The sequence below is a fragment of the Podarcis melisellensis genome, assembly GCF_964234715.1.
Source record: "Podarcis melisellensis genome assembly, chromosome: 16".
In the NCBI taxonomy this organism is placed as follows: domain Eukaryota; kingdom Metazoa; phylum Chordata; class Lepidosauria; order Squamata; family Lacertidae; genus Podarcis; species Podarcis melisellensis.
In genome coordinates this window covers 24,952,135-24,971,716 of record NC_138533.1, presented here as the reverse complement: position 1 = coordinate 24,971,716, position 19,582 = coordinate 24,952,135, and the positions used below count along the sequence as shown (strand labels likewise).

The 19,582-nt window shown below is 44.1% G+C and overlaps 2 long non-coding RNA genes across 2 annotated transcripts in view; one reads left to right on the top strand and one right to left on the bottom strand.

Annotated features, from left to right (window-relative positions):
- LOC309359145 overlaps positions 1 to 19,582 on the top strand; it is a 368,574-nt gene that overhangs the window by 130,242 nt on the left and 218,750 nt on the right. The window lies entirely within an intron of this gene.
- Positions 11,397 to 19,582, bottom strand: part of LOC309359163 — a 160,460-nt gene continuing 152,274 nt past the window's right edge. Inside the window, exon 3 of the long non-coding RNA XR_014163752.1 lies at positions 11,397 to 11,496. This is a non-coding gene — a long non-coding RNA (uncharacterized lncRNA). The remainder of the gene's footprint in view (positions 11,497 to 19,582) is intronic.

Here is a 19,582-nt window from a genome sequence, read left to right as displayed (position 1 = left end):
ATTCCTTTACAGAGAGTGTGGTATAGTGGCTAGAATATTGAACTAGGAAAGGCCAGGGTTCAAATCCCCATTTGGCCGTGGGAAGCTCACAACATGACCTTGGGCCAGTCACAGTCTTGTGACCTAGCCTGCTTTGTAGGTTTGCTGTGATGATAAAATGGAGGAAAACCATGTATGGCACCCTGAGCTCCTTGGAGGAAAGATGGGACAGAAATGTAATAATAAATAATAATAATATAAAGACCGTGCCCAACCAGATCAGTTATGCCATCTGAAAATGCTGTTTCACAATAGGAACGTGCAGGGTTCATTCTTAAATGAATTAAAATGATTTCTTAAAAAATGTAAAACAAACAGCAAAACCAAATGTGGGCACATTCATTTTCTCTCTCTCTCTCTCTGTGTGTGTGTGTGTGTGTGTTTCCCAGTCTGCCTGAAATATTGCATATGGGATACCCTAAGCTAGTAGCACAAAGCCTATTACGTCTTGTGCCATTTTGAATCGAAAACCCCAAAGGTTCAGGTACCAAGCGACAGGAGGGGTCTCCATTGAAATCAGTGAAGAAAAGTAAGTTAAAGCAAATGCAGTTAAAATGAAATAAATGTGGCTTAAAAAATATAGATGAAACAGCCCCCACCCCAAGCCCACAATTGCACACTTCTATAGTCACATGAGGGGAGGCAGTCAGCATACTAAAATGCCTCTTCAAAGTCAGCTCCACTATCGTCTTCTGAATCAGGGTACAGAAGAGCAGATAAAAGCATTCTTCTCTGTTAGCAAAGTCCTTTAAATAATGCTGGGGGAGTCCAGGTAGAAAAGGACCAATAACACTTCACTGAGGAAAAATGGAACAAAACACAGTGTATAATCTGAGAAGAAATGAACAGATAGGTTTTTTGCCTTCCTTCCTTCCTTCCTTCCTTCCTTCCTTCCTTCCTTCCTTCCTTCCTTCCTTCGGGCCTTAACTCCTTTGGACCCTAACTCTGTCCAAAAAGAAGTAGTGAGATTCATCTGGTACAATTTGTTTTATTGTACAATGTTGGGTCTTAGTAATCACAGAATCCTTTTCTTAGCACTTACAGACCGACTTTTAAATTATTTGTTTTAGGACCTTTCCTGGAATTGATGTCACTGCTCAGTAGTTCTCTGGGTCTTCTTTTTTCCCCTTTTTGAAGATGGGAACAATATTTGCCTACTTGAGAGCTAGACCATAAAGAAAGCTGATTGCCGAAGAATTGATGCTTTTGAATTATGGTGCTGGAGGAGACTCTTGAGAGCCCCATGGACTGCAAGAAGATCAAACCTTTCCATTCTTAAGGAAATCAGCCCTGAGTGCTCACTGGAAGGACAGATCCTGAAGCTGAGGCTCCAATACTTTGGCCACCTCATGAGAAGAGAAGACTCCCTGTAAAAGACCCTGATGTTGGGAAAGATGGAGGGCACAAGGAGAAGGGGACAACAGAGGACGAGATGGTTGGACAGTGTTCTCGAAGCTACCAGCATGAGTTTGACCAAACTGCAGGAGGCAGTGGAAGACAGGAGTGTCTGGCGTGCTCTGGTCCATGGGGTCACGAAGAGTCGGACACGACTAAACAACAACAAAAATCAGGGAGAAGAGTCGGTGGAAGAAGACTGGAAAAAATTTAAAGAAATACTGTAAAATCAATGAATGTTAGAAAAATGTTGGAATGAAGTTATATGGCTTTAGCGGAAATGTTATAAGGAACTAAGTACAAATAGATTGTTAATGCATTAAAGGGAAAAATAAGGTTAGAATATGTTAAGATAAATTACAGGACAGAAAACAGAGGAAGATGGAAAGGAATTGCTGAAACAGTTAATTGAAGTGGAATACAAAATGGGAGGTGTGAGGAGGTCGATGAAACAAGTGAATGAAAGATAAGATATTGAAATTATTGGATGTGTTTTTAATTGTTCTTGTTTTGTTTTGTTAATTCAATGTTTTATGTAGTGTTTTTGTTTTTATATTGTATTGTTTTGTTTAATTCTTTTTCTTTTTCTTTGTAAACTCTAAACTGTTAATAAATATTATTTTTTTAAAAAAAACAAAAATCTGCAGCGACTTCACCTGTTTTCTAAGGATTCTCCAAGATTAAAGACAGAGGCTCTAAGATTACATCCACAAGCTCCTTTAGTATGCTTAGGAGCAGCTCATCAGGTTCTGGAAAGCTGAATACATTTAAAGTAACCAGGCAGTCCCTTACCACTTCTTTTATCATCTTGGGCTCCCTCTTTGCATTGTTTATTCTGTTATCACCAGGTTGGGCGCTGCTTTTCTCTGGGGTGAAGATAGAGGCAAAGTAGGTGTTGAGCAATTCCAACATTTTTCTGATGAAAATAGGGACATCCCATTCAATAATAATAATACAGTGGTACCTCTGGTTAAGACCTTAATTAGTTCCAGAGGTCTGTTCTTAACTTGAAACTGTTCTTAACCTGAGGTACCACTTTAGCGAATGGGGCCTCCCACTGCCCCATGGAAGTTGTACATTTTCAGATAGGGCTTGAATTTAAGCCACACACACACAACTTTTTAAATTAAATTTTCTAATTTACATTTCCAAATATTCATTTAAACAACCTTAAATCAGTGACTTCCCTTCTTCTTTTTCCGTGGTTCATCGTGACTATCAAACGTCCCTGCATATTTTACAAGAACCAAACCATTCAGTATACCATTGTTACATCCATCAAAACCTATTTACACTGCTGAATTTGTCTTAATGCTACCAGCCTTTTTAAATGAACACAAGTTTCACCCATATATTCAGTAAACATCTTCCAGTCTTCTTTAAACATATGTTCTTCTTCTTTTCATCTTCTATATGTTAAATCTGCAAGTTGCACGTATTCCATCAGTTTAAGTTGTCATTCTTCTTTGGTTGGGACCTCTCCATTTTGGGGCTGATAAGACACGGGCCGCAGTAGTAGTATACATAAATAGTCAAAGCTGACTGTCAGTTGTTCCTTGCAAGCAGGACCCCTCCACTATCAGTGTTGATCAGCACTTAAAGTGAGCCCCATGGAAGTTGTTAATTTTCAGACAGGATTAGAATTCAAGCCACACTTAAGAACATAAGAAAAGCATGATGGATGAGGCCAATGGCTGATCTAGTCCAGCATTCTGTTCTCAAAGCAGCCACCCAGGTACCTGTGGGAAGCCTGAAAGAGGGACCCAAGCACAAGAGCAACTTTCCTCTCCTGCAGATCCCAGCAGCTGGTACAGTGGTACCTCGGGTTAAGAACTTAATTCGTTCCATAGGTCCGTTCTTAACCTGAAACTGTTCTTAACCTGAAGCACCACTTTAGCTAATGGGGCCTCCTGCTGCCGCTGCGCCGCCGGAACACAATTTCTGTTCTCATCCTGAAGCAAAGTTCTTAACCCGAGGTAATATTTCTGGGTTAGCGGAGTCTGTAACCTGAAGCGTCTGTAACCTGAAGCGTATGTAACCTGTGGTACCACTGCATTCAAAAGCACTGCTGCCCCCATCTATGGAGGTATCGTATAACCATCACGGCATGCGGCCATTGAGAGCCCTCTCCTCCATGAGGGCTGTTGAAGGCTACTAACCACACATGCCACACCTGCATACAGAACTTTGCACCCCAGCTTTTCAAGGCAGATTTGCCAACAGTAAAAGCTAGATGCATATTATAAATGCACCCTTATCTAGCCCTGATTTATGTCCCACCCAGTCTATCCCTTATTGTGTTATGATCCTATAAGGATGCACCTTGTACATTGATATTTTTTTTTAAAAAAAATTGATCCTGGGGAAAATATCAGGTCTTTTTGCAGATACGCAGCAATAGACATGGACTACCCTTCCACAACAAAAGCCCCCCCCCCCCGCATTGCCCTGCATATCATTTCTGCCCAAATCTCAGAGGAACAAGGCAAATCCCTCCTCATAGGCCTCCTCTGATTGCTTTTCATTTCTATGTTGCCCGCGGCTGACAAAATCTATATTCGCTCACTCTGGGATATTGATTTGGTGAAATATGGGGGCTGCCTTTTGCAAAGAAGGGACTTTCAAGACTGGAAGAAGCAGGAGTGGGAAACCCAGAGTTTATGCAACGTTTTGCAATTTGGGCACCATTTAACCTTCTTTTCCGCCTGCATCTAGTAAAGGTTCTATTAAGCCATTAGCCGAATGGTCTCCAATAATAATAATAATAATAATAATAATAATAATAATAATAATACCCCGCCCATCTGGGCGGCTCCCAACAGAACACTAAGAACAGAATAAAACTTCAAACATTAAAAACTTCCCTAAAGGCACTTGGATGACTAAAGGGCCAAATTGGTGCAAACTCTGCATAGTTTCATTGCTCCCGTCTGGTGCTAAGTGTATTGCCTGCCCTCTTGGACACCAGAGGTTGCTTGAATACATGGTACAGAGGGAAAGGAAAGCTGAGTGTCATCAGACATGCACTCTGGTCTTTAAGAAGGCTGATTTCAAAGAGCTTAAGGAATTACTGGGTGAGATTCCATGGTCAGAAATACTGAAATAGAAGGGAGTCCACGGTGGATGGGTGTTTCTTAAAGTTGAAATATTGAAGGCACAAAGATTATTACAACAAGAAAGAAAAGTGGGAGGCATCTAAAGAAATTTGTATGGCTGCATAAGGAGCTTACATATGATCTGAAGCTTAAGAAGGGCATGTACAGTATAAGAAATGTAATTGGGTGGCAGAAAAGGCGGAACTGCAGAACTGCAGAGTCTCAAAGTGGCTAGCAATCTCCTTTCCCTTCCTCCCCCACAACAAACACTCTGTGAGGTGAGTGGGGCTGAGAGACTTCAGAAAAGTGTGACTAGCCCAAGATCACCCAGCAGCTGCATATGGAGGAGTAGGAAAGCGAATCCGGTTCACCAGATTACGAGTCCACTGCTCTTAACCACTACACAACATTTCCCTCAGAAAAATGTTGGAGGGTATAGAGTTATGTGACCCCACTGCTGCTGCGCCACCGCCGCACAATTTCTGTTCTCATCCTGAGGTAAAGTTCTTAACCCGAGGTACTACTTCCAGGTTAGCGGAGTCTGTAACCAGAAGCGTTTGTAACCCGAAACGTTTGTAACCGAGGTACCACTGTAGCAGTAATAATACTGACGGTGGGTCCTTCTTGCACGGAACAACTCACAGTCAACTCTTCTGTTTGTTCCTTTGCAGCTGAGTCTTTCACTGCTCCCAAACACCTGATGTCACCTAATATCATTATCCAAAGTGATTTGCAATGTAACAGCATCTATGTTGTTGTTGTTTAGTCGTTTAGTCGTGTCCAACTCTTTGTGACCCCATGGACCATGATCAGATTCATGTTAGTAGCTTCGAGAACACTGTCCAACCATCTCATCCTCTGTTGTACCCTTCTCCTTGTGCCCTCCATCTTTCCCAACATCAGGGTCTTTTCCAGGGAGTCTTCTCTTCTCATGGATCACTGCCTTGTTGTGGCGAAGGGGTTGAATAACTCAGAGAAGCTAAGAGCTATGTTGTGCAGGGCCACCCAAGATGGACAGGTCATAGTGGAGAGTTTTGACTAAACGCGATCCACCTGGAGCAGGAACTGGCAAGCCACTCCAGTATCCCTGCCAAGAAAACTCCATGGGCAAAAACAACAGCATCCATAGAAGCAGATAAAACAATTGCATACATAAAAGCCAAGCTATTTTTTTGGGAAAAAAGATGTGCTGGAACTCACCGTGTACGCCTCACTTGTTCTCTTATAATGGCAATGGCGTCCACCTCTCAGGTTGCCAGAACTGAGTTCCGATGAGCTCTGGCTGGGGAAAAACAACCACCCCTGCTTCACTCTCAACCTTCTCCCTACACACACATTAGCTCCCAACTCTGCTCCCCGCTCCAAAGCAGAACTTTGCTCCTGCTCACACCATCAGTACTTTCCTTCTAGGGAAAAAATGAGCCTCAGCTGTAAGAATGGACTAACAACAAGTGAAGGATCAAATGGATATTAAAGAAGACCTGATGCGGCTACAGGAGGAAATGATTGACATATGTTTACAACAGGAGCAGGAAACCTGTTTTTTTTAAAAAAGAAATTGTATTAAATTAAAGTGATTTGGTTTGATCTGCAATAATTTAGAGAACTAATAAAAAATAATTGGGGGGGGGAGGAAAAAATGTGCCAGTACTCACCATGTTGTCATTGCAGTAAGTGCCACATTTTTAACCAGTGCTTTTCTTCTAAGAAGAAAAGTGCCAGTTCTGTGTACCTTTGAAAAAAAGCACTGCATAAAAACAACCTACAATAAGAACAATCACAGCAATAAAAACAGTGTACAGCTGCAAACATATACAAAACGATCTCAAATCCAAGACAGATACCGCCTGCGATAAAGATTGTAGAACGCCTATTAGCACCATGTGCATTGAATTTGGGATGAAAAATGACCAACCACCTCTCCTGCCTGATCAATACGAACGCCATCACCTTGATATACCTGTCTCCACTCTTGCAAAGGCCCAGCCTAGTCAAAACTCTCAAAAGGTTAAACTGCTTCAAATCCAGCCGATTCCCCAATGCTAACAAGTATGGCGCTCAGAACAAACAACAAACTGATTCTCTGGGCAGCATTGGCACACGAAAGGACACCCATCTCATTAGAGTGGGAAGCCTTGGCTATGGCCTTTCCTTCCCCCTGGCTCAGCACTTGTGAAATTTATTGATCTGCCCTGCTGAGCGCAGGAGAAAGGTCAGGGGAACCAGGATGACTGTTTTGTTTTTATTTTTCTTTCAGAGATGATTTACAAAAGAGGAAGAACACCTTTAGTTGGGTAGGAGAGCGGGGGGGGGGGGATATCACACCTGGCAACCCATGCGACCCTTTGGTTTCAGATAGTACTTGGGTAGATGAGTCTAAAAAGCCTAGGACGCAAATTTTCACAGCCCTCTAATAGCTATGGCAGCTCATTTACCAGAAGTAATGTATTTAGCGTTAAATCTGGAAGTGTGTATATTGTGCTCTAGAAGGCTTGGGAGCCTCCTAGGAGTGCTCTAAATAGGCATCCTTTGAGCAGAACTTAGCCTGATCCAACCCAGATTCCATATATATATATATATATATATATATATATATATATATATATATTTGCTTTCGTAGATTTTCACGGGTACAGGAATGCAGGTTTTGGTGTCCTCGGGTGTCTTCCCGTGTAAAAGTTGGGGTGTCTAGGCGACGTTTCGACGAGGTCTCACTCGTCATCTTCAGGCTGGTGCTTTCGGCTTCTTGTTACTGGAACAGAGCAGGATCTCAGTGTTTGAGTTCCTATAAATACTGTTGAGGGGGTGTGGTGTATAGCCTCCAATGTTCTGGGCAGAGAGGAAGTTCCCAGGCTAGTGTGCCTTTTCTTCTTTTGTTCCTTAATTACTTGAGGGATATCTTGAGTGATTTCTTGAGTGATATCCTGAGTACCACTTAGGTGGGTCATTAGGTGTGGATTGGATAGCCTGGGAACTTCCTCTCTGCCCAGAACATTGGAGGCTATACACCACACCCCCTCAACAGTATTTATAGGAACTCAAACACTGAGATCCTGCTCTGTTCCAGTAACAAGAAGCCGAAAGCACCAGCCTGAAGATGACGAGTGAGACCTCGTCGAAACGTCGCCTAGACACCCCAACTTTTACACGGGAAGACACCCGAGGACACCAAAACCTGCATATATATATATATATATATATATATATATATATATATATATATATATATATAAATTTATACCCTGCCCATCTGGCTGGGTTTCTCCAGCCACTCTGGGCGGCTTCCAACAAAATATTAAAATACAATGGTCGGTTAAACATTAAATGCTTCCCTAAACAGGGCTGCCTTCAGATGTCTTCTAAAATTCTGGTAGTTGTTCTTCTCTTTGTCATCTGGCGGGAGGGCGTTCCACAGGGCGGGTGCCACCACCAAGAAGGCCCTCTGCCTGGTTCCCTGTAACTTGGCTTCTCGCAGTGAAGGAACCGCCAGAAGGCCCTCAGTGCTGGACCTCAGTGTCCGGGCAGAATGATGGGAGTGGAGACACTCCTTCAGGTGTGTGTATATATATACATAATGTCATTTTACAATATTAAAACAAAAAACATCTTTACACAATCAATCTACAATACCACATCCTCCTCAACCCCCTCTCCCGTTTTCTGTGGTTACTTACCTGGTATTTTGTATCTTTTACCACTGCACATCCAATCCAAACCTGTTTACTAATTTTCCTTTTAGATTCCCTTTACGCTATTCCTACTGCATGTTTTTTATATAAATCCTGCTAATGTTTTAAGTTGTTTACATCTTCAAATCATCCATAAACCTTCCCCGTTCTGTGTTCAAAAGTCTCTCTTCTTGATTTCTTATTCTTCCGGTAAGTTTTGCCATTTCAGCATATTCCATTCAATTTTAGTTGCCAGCCCGTCTTCGCTGGAGCTGTTTCTTCTTTCCATCTCCGGGCATAAATCATTCTGGTAGCCGTTATGGTGTACATAAATAGTTCATTTTCTGTTCTTTGGGTACCTCTTCACCGATTATACCTAAAAGAAAAGCTTCTGGTTTTTTGACAAAGGTTATTTTTAGCATTTTCCCCCAATTCATTATAAATCATTTCCCAGAAGGCTTTTGCTACTTACATGTCCACCACATGTGGAAGAAGGTACCCTCCTTCTTTTTCCATTTCCAGCTGATTTCGACATGCATTTTTGCTAATTTACTAGAAGTCAGATGCCATCCATACATCATTTCATATAATTTTCTTTTATCACATAACACACTGTAAATTTCCAATCTACATTCCACAATCCTTCCCGTGCTACAATTTCAATATTGGATACAAACCAAATTCTTGGTCTGTATACCCCAACCCACCAATTGTGTGATTGATTAAGATAGCCCTTTTCCTCTGTTGGCTGATGATGACAGCAGAAGACCATTGGGTGACCTAAAGCATTAACACCCTGAGTCCAGGTGTGGCGATCACACAGTGTCCATGGACGTTTGACGGTCTATTGATCCCTGTGCCACCACTGTGATAGCTTCCCCGTTGCCACTAACCCGTTTCTCTCAGGTACACACTGAGTCCAGACAGTTGTTAACATTAAACCAAATAAACAAGTTTATTTTATAAGCATTAACAAGTTTATGGTTTCAGATATTTTTTCTTGTCAGTTTCTTAACCTTAGTTTCTTTACCGGCCTATACCTTCCTAATACCTTCTAACTGAGTATCCCAACTGTTTAACTGACTCCTCTTAACAGATTCTCTCACTCTCTCACATCAAACTAGCCCAACCCACAGACTTATCCTCCCTCTCCCTTCTCTAACTCCAGACTGATTTCTTAACAACACTAACTCTAACTCCTCCCCTTGGGTTCCTATTGGTTAATCATTTTACACTTAGTTAACCTTTTCCCAGTATGATGTCACACACCTTAACCCAGTATGATGTCACACACCTAGGAGGGCAAACGCCACACCAGGGAACAAATATGTGTAGTATAAGTTACCTGATGAAGAGAAGACAATGCATAGCAGTCCTTTACCTCAAATCTCCTGTAACTACCCATCCCAGGCAGTGATTATGACAACAGAGGCAAGTGAACCAATCCCTTGCTTTTCCATCCTTGCATGCACCAGTGCAATTGTGACATCACAAGAGGGGCAGGGATCAGCCAATCATCTTTCTCCAACTCTCTAGCAGCATCAATACAAGGGCGGACATAGCAACAGCAGCAGTTGCCAACTTTCAAACTGGCTTCTGGAATCATAGGAACATAAGAAGCAACCTTATATTGAGTCTTACAATTGGTCCAATGGGCATAGCTGTCAATCTTCCCTTTTTTTACGGGAAAATCCCTTATTCTAGCGCCGTTTCCCACTCCTTCCCGCTGCTATCCCGGATTGTTAGATATCCTGTAGACGGTCCCCGGGACAGGTGAGGCTGCTGATCCCTTATTTTCGAGGCTGCTGATCCCTTATTTTCAAATTTGAAAGTTGACAGCTATGCCAATGGGTGGTGACCATTGGGACTGGTAGGCTGGGAGGCCAACATTAGGTGGTGCCAAAGCAAATGAAGAGCTTTCTGGCTAAGCTGTTCAACAGTGGAATGGACTCCCTCAGAAAGTCATAGTGGAGGCTTTTAAGCAGAAGTTGGATGGCCACAAGTCAGGGATTATTTAGCTGTAATTCCTGCATAGCAGGGGGTTGGACCAGATGACCCTTTGGGTGGGTCCCTTCCAACTTTACAATTCTACGTTTTTCATCCAATGAGTTTCGGAAATCTGATCCAGGAAGGCATGTAAACGCCAGGGGGGAAGAGACAGCAGGAAAACAACCTCCAGCCTACAATTAGCATCAGCAAGGAGTAATGGAAGCACATGGCATTTGCATCAATCATCAGCATTAGAATTTCTGCAGTGTCCTGGCCCTTTAGTCACCAAAGTGCATTGGAGACCATTAGGCTAATGAAGTAATTAATAGAACCTTTACTGGATCTGGGAGGAAAATAATGCTCCAAGGTGACCACAGTGCAAAACTTTGTTTCTTGTTTTTTCTTACAGACGCATGCACAGGCTTCCCCGGTTTTGCCCTCGCAACAACCCTCTGAGGTAGGCTAGGCCACTTACAGTATGCTTTGTTCTCGAGTGGAAACTGGGCACCTGCATTTCTGCCTCTTTTAAAGCTCAATGCTTTGTCTCCTTCACCAATGATCAGGATGCAAGCAGAGCAATGGCCGCCTAACTAGCTGAGCATCCTGTTCTCAAACTGGCCAACCAGATGCCCAAGAGAAACCCACAAGCCGGACCCATGCGCAGGAACATGCTCTCCTCCCTTGGTTTCCAGCAACTGGCATGGGCACCTCTAACTGTGGTGACACAGTATAGCCATCATGGTTAGTAGGCACTGATAGCTTGCTCCATGAATTTATCACATCCTCTTTTAAAGCCATTTAGGTTAGTGGCCATCAGGGGTGGCAACTTGAATAAAATATTGAGGGGCCAAGTAAGCCCCACCCCACCTAAACGATCACATGATGCAGTGCATGCACACCATTTGAACTTTTTTTTCAGGGGGAGGGGGAGATGGTGGCCACTCAAGTATTATATTGGGGGAGCCAAAGGGACCCCTATTAGTTGGCTCCTTTGGTCGCCATCACTGCTTTCTGTGGGAGCAGGTTTCGAAGAAGAAGTTGGAGAAGAAGAAGAGGAGGAGGAGGACAACGATGACTTTGGATTTGATATCCCACTTCATCACTACTCGAAGGAGTCTCAAAGTGGCTAACAATCTCCTTTCCCTTCCTCCCCCACAACAAACACTCTGTGAGGTGAGTGGGGCTGAGAGACTTTAAAGAAGTGTGACTGGCCCAAGGTCACCCAGCAGCTGCATGTGGAGGAGCGGGGAAGCGAACCCGGTTCCCCAGATTACAAGTCCACCACTCTTAACCACTACACCACACTGGCTCTCATAGTTTAGTTATGCACTGCATAAATAAGCCCTCTTTTCCCCTCTGCCCTGAATCCTGAGAACGATTCCATCTCTTTCATTAAGGATAAGAGCATAAGAAGACACTTCTGGATCAGGAAGACCCCAAGCAGCACCTGAGCACAAGAGCAGCACTCTGCTCACCTGATATTCCCGGCAACTGATGTTCAGAGGAGATAGTGGAGACAGATCATGAACGTTAACTGGAAAGGGCCTGTGAGCTCAGCTGCAAATTAGCCAAGCCCTTCATTTCCCCCTGTTGCCCTCCCCCATTATTCTGTGACACACTGTGGTCGGAGAATTGGCTTCTCAAATCCAAACTGGGTTTTTCCTGCTACCATCCATCTTTTAAGCTGCTATCACTTCCTGACCCTAGAGAGCCAGTTTGGTGTAGTGGTTAAGAGTGCCGGACTAGGATCTGGAGACCTAGGTTTAAATCCCCCCCCCCCCGCTTGGCCATGTCGCTCACTGAGTGGGCTTGGGCCAGTCATTGCCTCCCAGCATAACCTACCTCACAGGGTCGTCGTGGGCATTAAGCAAGGAGGGGGAGAACCATGTATGCCGCTGTGAGCTCTTCGGAGAAAATAAAATGGGATATAAATGCAAGATAGATAAATAATACTCCCAACCTTCCAGGAATATCATATTTAATTCTATTCTGATATTTATTAATTCAGCAATGGGATCCGATTGCAAAAGGGCCATGATCTCTGCTCATTAAACCATTTCCCCCCGTGACTCTTCTCAAACTCACTGTTAGCAACATCTAACGCTGTTCTTTCCCTTGTCGGCAGACATATTGATTACCTTCCAAGAAGGATCAGCATTAAGAGCATCTGCTTTTCACCTGTGTCTGATCCCATGTTTGAAATCAGAGAGAGGATTACTGAGATGGCAACCACTGGAGACTCCTTGCCTCTTTCGACATCTGCTAATAGGCTTCAGTGGTGAGTCTGGCCTCCATTGTCGTGTCACATGCAGAGAGACAGACAGACATGACCTAATCTCATTGGTCTTAGACCCAGCACGTTCGAAGTTTCAAAAGAAGTTCAGGGGGAAATCCAAGCTCTTATCCTTATGTTTGTGGTCCCAAAGAGCTCTTTTAAAACTTGAACACCTGGATGCATTGTTCGCCATAGGCTGGCTGGATGCAGAGGAGTGGTGGGAGGCATCAGCTAGGAAAACTCCCCCCCCCCATGAACCTCCAGGGGAAGACAGCTCAGAGCCAGAGGATTGGTGGTGGGACATCGATGAGTAGTTGAAAGGAGGAGAAGAAGCAGACTGGCAGGAGGTGTCGGGAGCAGAAAAGGTTACAGGTTTGGCGATGTCAGGTTTGGGGGAAATCAGCGTCCTCCCTTATGGCTGTAAATGAGCAGATCAAATGAAAGGGAATTCTTACTAGTTAGTTTCTCTAATAAACACAGCAAAGGACAAAAGCAAGTGTCTGTCCAGAATGGTGGTGCTCCTAATTAAGGCTTACACCTCCTCTGTCCCTATCAATCTACAGTGGTGCCTCGCAAGACGAAATTAATTCGTTCCGCAAGTTCTTTCGTCTTGCGAGTTTTTCGTCTTGCGAAGCACGGTTTCCCATAGGAATGCATTGAAAATCAATCAATGCATTCCTATGGAAACCGCCTTCAGACCAGGTCCGGGGACAGTCTGTCCCCCGACCTCTTCTGAAGGCTGGGGGGGGGCGGACAAGGGCTTTTCTTCCCACCCCCAGCATTTAAAAAAAAACCCAGGACAGCAGAGGATTTCTCCGCTGTCCCGGGGCGATCTTAAAATGCTGGCGGGCGACAGCGAAGCCTTCACTGCCGCCCGCCAGCATTTTAAAAAACCCCGGGACATTCTCCGCTGTCCTGGGGCAATTTAAAAGCCCCCGGGAAGGCAGGCAGGGGGGACAAAGACTTTTACCCCCCGCCAGCCTTCAGAAGAGGGACCTCTTCTGAAGGCTGGCGGGGGGCAAAAGTCTTTGCTTCCCCCCCGCCTGCCTTCAAAAGCCGTCTGGGGGCTTTTAAATTGCCCAGGGACAGTCCCGGGGCGATTTAAAAGCCCCCGGGAAGGCAGGCAGGGGGGACAAAGACTTTTGCCCCCCGCCCACCTTTGGAAGAGGTCTTTGCTCCCCCCCCCGCCTGCCTTCAAAAGCCGTCGGGGAGAGCGGAGAATCGCAGCGCGTTTTTCCGCTCTCCCGAGAAGGCAGGCAGGGGGGAGCAAAGACTTTTGCCCCCCGCCGGCCTTCAGAAGAGGTCGAGGACCTCTTCTGAAGGCCGGCAGGGGGCGAAAGTCTTTGCTCCCCCCCGCCTGCCTTCAAAAGCCGTCCGGGATAGCGGGAAGCGCTTCCCTGCTATCCCGGACGCTTTTAAAATGCTGGCAGTGGGGAGCAAAGCCTTTTGGCCCCCGCCGGCCTTCCTGGACCTCTTCTGAAGTCCGGAGGGGGGGAAAAGGCTTTGCTCCCCACCGCCAGCATTTAAAAGAGGTCCCCGGAGATTTCCCTATGGGCTTTCTTCTTGCGAAGCAAGCCCATAGGGAAATTCGTCTAGCGAAGCGATGCAAAAACCGAAAAACCCTTGCGGGTTTTTCGTCTTGCGAGGCATTCGTCTTGCGGGGCACCACTGTATGTCACTCCTATGTCTTGTAATCTGAGCTTGTACCCTCTGTGCTTTCTGTCCTGAGATTTTCTGAGTTCTTCTCAACTTGGGGAGGGCGGTGGAGGAATGCTGTCCAACGGCTGTGAATTTGTTAACCCTCTCTCTTCCAGCTTTTCTTCTCCTAGCTGTTCCCCATCCAGTATTTCCCAGCTTCTGCCTTCTGAACTATGTCCCTCTGCAAACCATTGTTCCAAATCTATACTGTCCTCCAGCTCCTGGGAAAATGCAGGAGCAGGGAGAGGGGGTGGCTCCCACCATTCCTCCTCAGTGCAGCCCCCCTCAGCACGGTCCCTGACAGGTGAGCGGGTAGAGGCTGTGGCAGAGGGCAGTTCAGACTCTGAGGCAGAAGCAGAGGCTGGAGTGGGGTGGGGCCAGGAGACAGAGATGAGGGAGGCTGCTGAAGAAGCCGGGGAGTCTTCCCCTCCTGCTGCAACCAGCTCCCCTCCCCACAACCTGCTGTCCCAGAACATGCAGAGAAATGAAGAGGACAGTTTGCAACTGCTTGGGGAAAACCCTGGAAAGGAGGAGTCTTAGGAAGTATTAGGAAGGTGGGACCTTCAGTCCTCGCAACAGCCTTGTTGGAGCAAGTCCTACTGGGAAGAGTTGTTGGGCTCACTAGGCCTGCCCTGTTTTAGCTTCTTTGAATAAATAATTAACTTTACTGACACCGTGGTTTTTTATTTGTTATAAGAATTCTATTTTTAAAAAAATGTTATTTATTGAAGTTTTACAGACAGAAAAAAGTTACAGAATAAAAAAAAGAAAAAAGAAAAAGAAAAAAGGTACAAAAATACAAAGGAAAAATACAAGATACATGAAAAATTAAAAACAATTAAAAACAAATCAATCTTTTCATGTCTTATATTTCATTTACTTGTTTCCTGACCTCTTCACACCTCCTTTTTTTGTATTCCAGTTCACATGGTTAATTCAGCAAATCCTTTCCCTCTTTGTTTTTATCTTAATTCTATATCTTAATGTATTATAACTTCGTATTTTCATCTGATTATCAATCCATTTTTACATATTCTTTTTAACCTTGTTGCTAAAGCCGTTTCATTTCAATCCAACATCATTTTAACATTCATTAATTTTACAATGTTTCTGCAAATAGTCTTTAAATTTCTTCCAATCTTCTTCCACCAACTCTTCTCCCTGGTCTCGGATTCTGCCAGACATTTCCGCCAGTTCCATATAGTCTATCACTTTCATCTGCCATTCTTCCAAGGTTATTTGTTATAAGAATTCTAAGGTCCCAAATATAAAATAAACGTTCATAAATGTACATGCCAAACACATACATAAGTATATAAACTATGTGTCTGAAATAGAAGAGGAGACCAATCCTGAGACCATTTTGACTCTCCCCAAACCATTTTGACTATCCTAAATTGACCTCAAATATTTCTCTGCAAGGAGGAAGGAAATCTGAAAGCCTCTCCACTGTCTTTTGCTTACCTGTCTTAAGGACGTATTTGTGTATGAATAGGGTGCACAGGTGGCGCTGTGGGTTAAAGCCTCAGCGCCTAGGACTTTCCGATCGAAAGGTCAGCGGTTCGAATCCCTGCGGCGGGGTGCGCTCCCGCTGCTCGGTCCCAGCGCCTGCCAACCTAGCAGTTCGAAAGCACCTCCGGGTGCAAGTAGATAAATAGGGACCGCTTACCAGCGGGAAGGTAAACGACGTTTCCGTGTGCGGCTCTGGCTCGCCAGAGCAGCGATGTCACGCTGGCCACGTGACCCGGAAGTGTCTCCGGACAGCGCTGGCCCTTGGCCTCTTGAGTGAGATGGGCGCACAACCCCAGACTCTGTCAAGACTGGCCCGTACGGGCAGGGGTACCTTTACCTTTACCTAGGGTGAGCCTGTGACCTGGATTCAGGAATTAAAGTATTTACCATCACACAAGAAAGGCCAGGCTGCCCAGGTAAAGCAGTCAGTGACCATTGTCAGATATCTTGGCAAACAAGATTTCTGCTGTAGACCGCCTCCTTCTGTGATGTATGTATGATGTTTTGGGGTGGTGGTCTTGAGCTACAGGGTGGGCAATTTCAGAAGTCTATATAAGGGCTTACGCACAATTGTTCTGGGTTGTTCCTCCCTCCTGTGTGTGGTGAGTAGGGACCCTGTTGTAACAGTTTAATAAAGATCAGGCTTACTAGCCTCTTTGCTTCTCAATATTCTCTGGTTGGCCTCTGTTATTTTCTCCTATTGATAAGGAACCCACTTAAGGACTCTATACAGGCTCCGGAATACCCCATAAAGGAAAAAGAACAGGTTTTTTTTTCTTATAACATATTGTTGATCTATGCTTGACTGCTGCTCCTGACATTGTCCTTTCAATTGAAACCAGATTGGTTTTTTAATAATACCAGCAATGTAACCCATGAGCGCACATAACAACAACATAGGACTACTGGAATATTTAATAAAATTTATATGCTGTTTGATTGTTAAAAACCAAACAAGAACTCAGCTTATGAAAAGAATGGAACAATGAAAATATTAGTAAAAACAGCTTTTAAAAAAAACACCTATCTGAAAAATTAAAAATAAAAGCTAGAATCAATGATAAGCTAAAACCCAGATTGAAACACATGTACAGTATATCCTCCAACATTTCTCTGATGGAAATAGGGGCGTCCTAAGGAAAAGTGGGACATTCAGGGATCAAATCAGAAAACAGTTTACAACAGGATGGCTTCTGTAAATCTGGGAACTGTCCCTGGAAAATGGGGGCACTTGGAGGGTCTTCACATGTCTCTGTTTTAGCAGGAGCTGAAAAGAGTACAGTGAAGGGGCCTGCTGATGTCAACAGCAGGGAGTTCCAATTGTATGTATTCCATGAGTTTTGTCCTATCCTCTTTTAAAGCCATCCAAGTTTCTGGCCTTCACTACATCTCCCACTCTGCCAATGGAAGTAGAACATAGCCCTTTTGACTATTGGACACTGATGGCCTTATCACCCAGCTGAGGACCTTAGAAGTCGTAGAGTCCCTTAGAGATCCATTGCTATCATCACCTGGTGTCACACTGAAGCACTGCCCAGGTCTAGAGATCTCCACGTGGTCTCTTTATCTCTCTGGGTTGTTGCTGTGCTTGGTTTCCCATTAACTTGATTGACGCAAAGCCGGAGCAGATTGCAAATCTTCTCTGGCCCCCTGAAGTTGGAAGCAGAGAAAACTTAGAATGCACCTCGCGCGTGCGGCGTCTCCGCTCCTTTAACACAGCATCCCTCCCTTCAGGGGGGCATAAATCCTATCTGATGGGGAGCTACGTACACGGTGCATTTACACGGTCTTTAATTAAAGAGCAATGTCAATAGGAGCACGGAATTATGCGATGCTTCGCAGGTAACGGCCTGCCATTCAGAAACTCTGGTAACAAATGGGTTTGCTCCAGGGAGAAAAAGGAGCCCTTTTTTTGATAACTGCGAGACAAGGATGGGGGAGGCACTTGACCCTGGCTAAGGAAGCTAACACGGAATGATAAAGATATGTAATCACTTGAAAGAATCAATTAGGCCTAGGATTAAATTGGGATTAAATAAATAAATAAATAAATAAGAAAATGTACAATAAGAAAAGTTAGGAAATAGGACTATGACTGTGATATGGTTTTATGAAATAATGATATTGGAAAGTGCTATATATAATTACTAAGAAACTCAGATGGAAGAGATTTGAGGAAGTCAAGTAATATGTTTATGAAGATGGATTTTGATTCATGAATTAAGTTTTTGTTTATGTGGTGATTTGATGTATTTTATGTTATATGTTCTTTTTTTCTTTTTCCGTTTCATTCTTTTTTCTTTATTATGGTTGGCTCTTTCTTCTGTTACGTTTAAGTATGGAAAATAATAAATATTGTTGTAAAAAGAAAAGAAAAGAAAGAAAGCTAACATGGAATGAACACAATAGCATCTGGTGCGGGGCTGAAAGCCCCTCTCCAGTTTCCTAGCTCCTCTCCACTTTATAATTCCATTAAATTCGGAGAGAGAGAGAGAGAGAGAGAATTGTAGAGTTGGAAGGGATAGGCAAAGGTTATCTAGTTGCATCCCGTGCAGTTCAGAAATCACAGCTCAAGAATCCCTGACAGACAGGATCCCTCGGGGATCTCCTGAACCCTTCTATCCCAGCTCTACCACAGAGATCATCTGCAGGAGAATCCCTGGCTATTCCCCGAGCTCAGGACTGTTTTTTCACAGGAGCTCAGCTCTCTCAGATGGGCTCTAATTGCCATTCTAGGAGAACAAGGGAGACCTGGTGAGTCCAGCACCTGTTTTTCTAGAAGAATAGCACTGGCGAGGTTCCTTTGACAGCAGCAAGAAACCGAGCCTTTGGTGTCATTGGCCCAGTCCTGTGGGACTCTCTGCCAATAGAGATACAGTGAGTGCGTTCTGTGTCAACCTCTAAACTGTGTCTGGAAACTTTCCTATTCCACCAGGCCAATGCAGGCAATGAAGCCTTCCACAATGGTTAATTGTGCCCTTTTAAAATGGGATTGGGGGGTTGGGGGGAGTTATTTTTATTTTGGTTATGTATTTTGTGGTTTTATATTTTGATTTTATTCTGTGAACTGATCCAAGACCTGCAGTTATAGGGTAGTGTGTGTGTGTGTGTGTGTGTGTGTGTGTAGTCCTTTTTTCTGGGGGGACACAGGGGTGCACATACCCCTAAACATTTTGTGACTCCAATGGCGGCTTCATTTCCTTTCCCAGTGATTTTCTTAGGTCAAAATGAGAGTACCCCTAAACACTTTTTTAGAAAAAAGCACTGTGTGTATGTGTGAGAGAGTGTGTGTGCGCGTGCACACACATATGTATACGTATACACATGCAGTCATACCTCAGGATAAATATGCTTAGGATAAGTATTTTTGGTTTGCGCTCTGCGGCGACTCGGAAGCAACAGAGTGTGTTACTTCCGGGTTCCGACGCTTGTGCAAGCGCAGACGGTCAAAATGACGTCATGCGCATGCGTGGAAGTTGCGAAACGCAACCTGCGTAGACGCAGATGTGCAGTTGCATTTTACGTTCTATTCAGGATATGAACGGGGCTCCGGAATGGAACCCGTTTGCTTCCCAAGGTACCACTGTGTACACACACACACTGCTTTTTTTTCTGGGGGGAAGCAGGGGTATGTATACCCTTAAACATTTTGTGAATCTAAGTTTAGTCTCATTGAGGGGCAGTATTTCACTATGAGTAGGAAAATGAGAGTACCCCTAAACAGTTTTTTAACAAAAAACCCACTGTATGTATATAATATATATAAATTGATGTATGTTTTAAAACTTTTTAAAATCAGTTTTCACAGTATGGCTTTACGGTTTTATTGTTGTAAACCACTTTGAGGTATATTTTTATTACACAGCGGTATACAAATATCTCAAATAAATGCTTCCCCAGCTGCAATATTC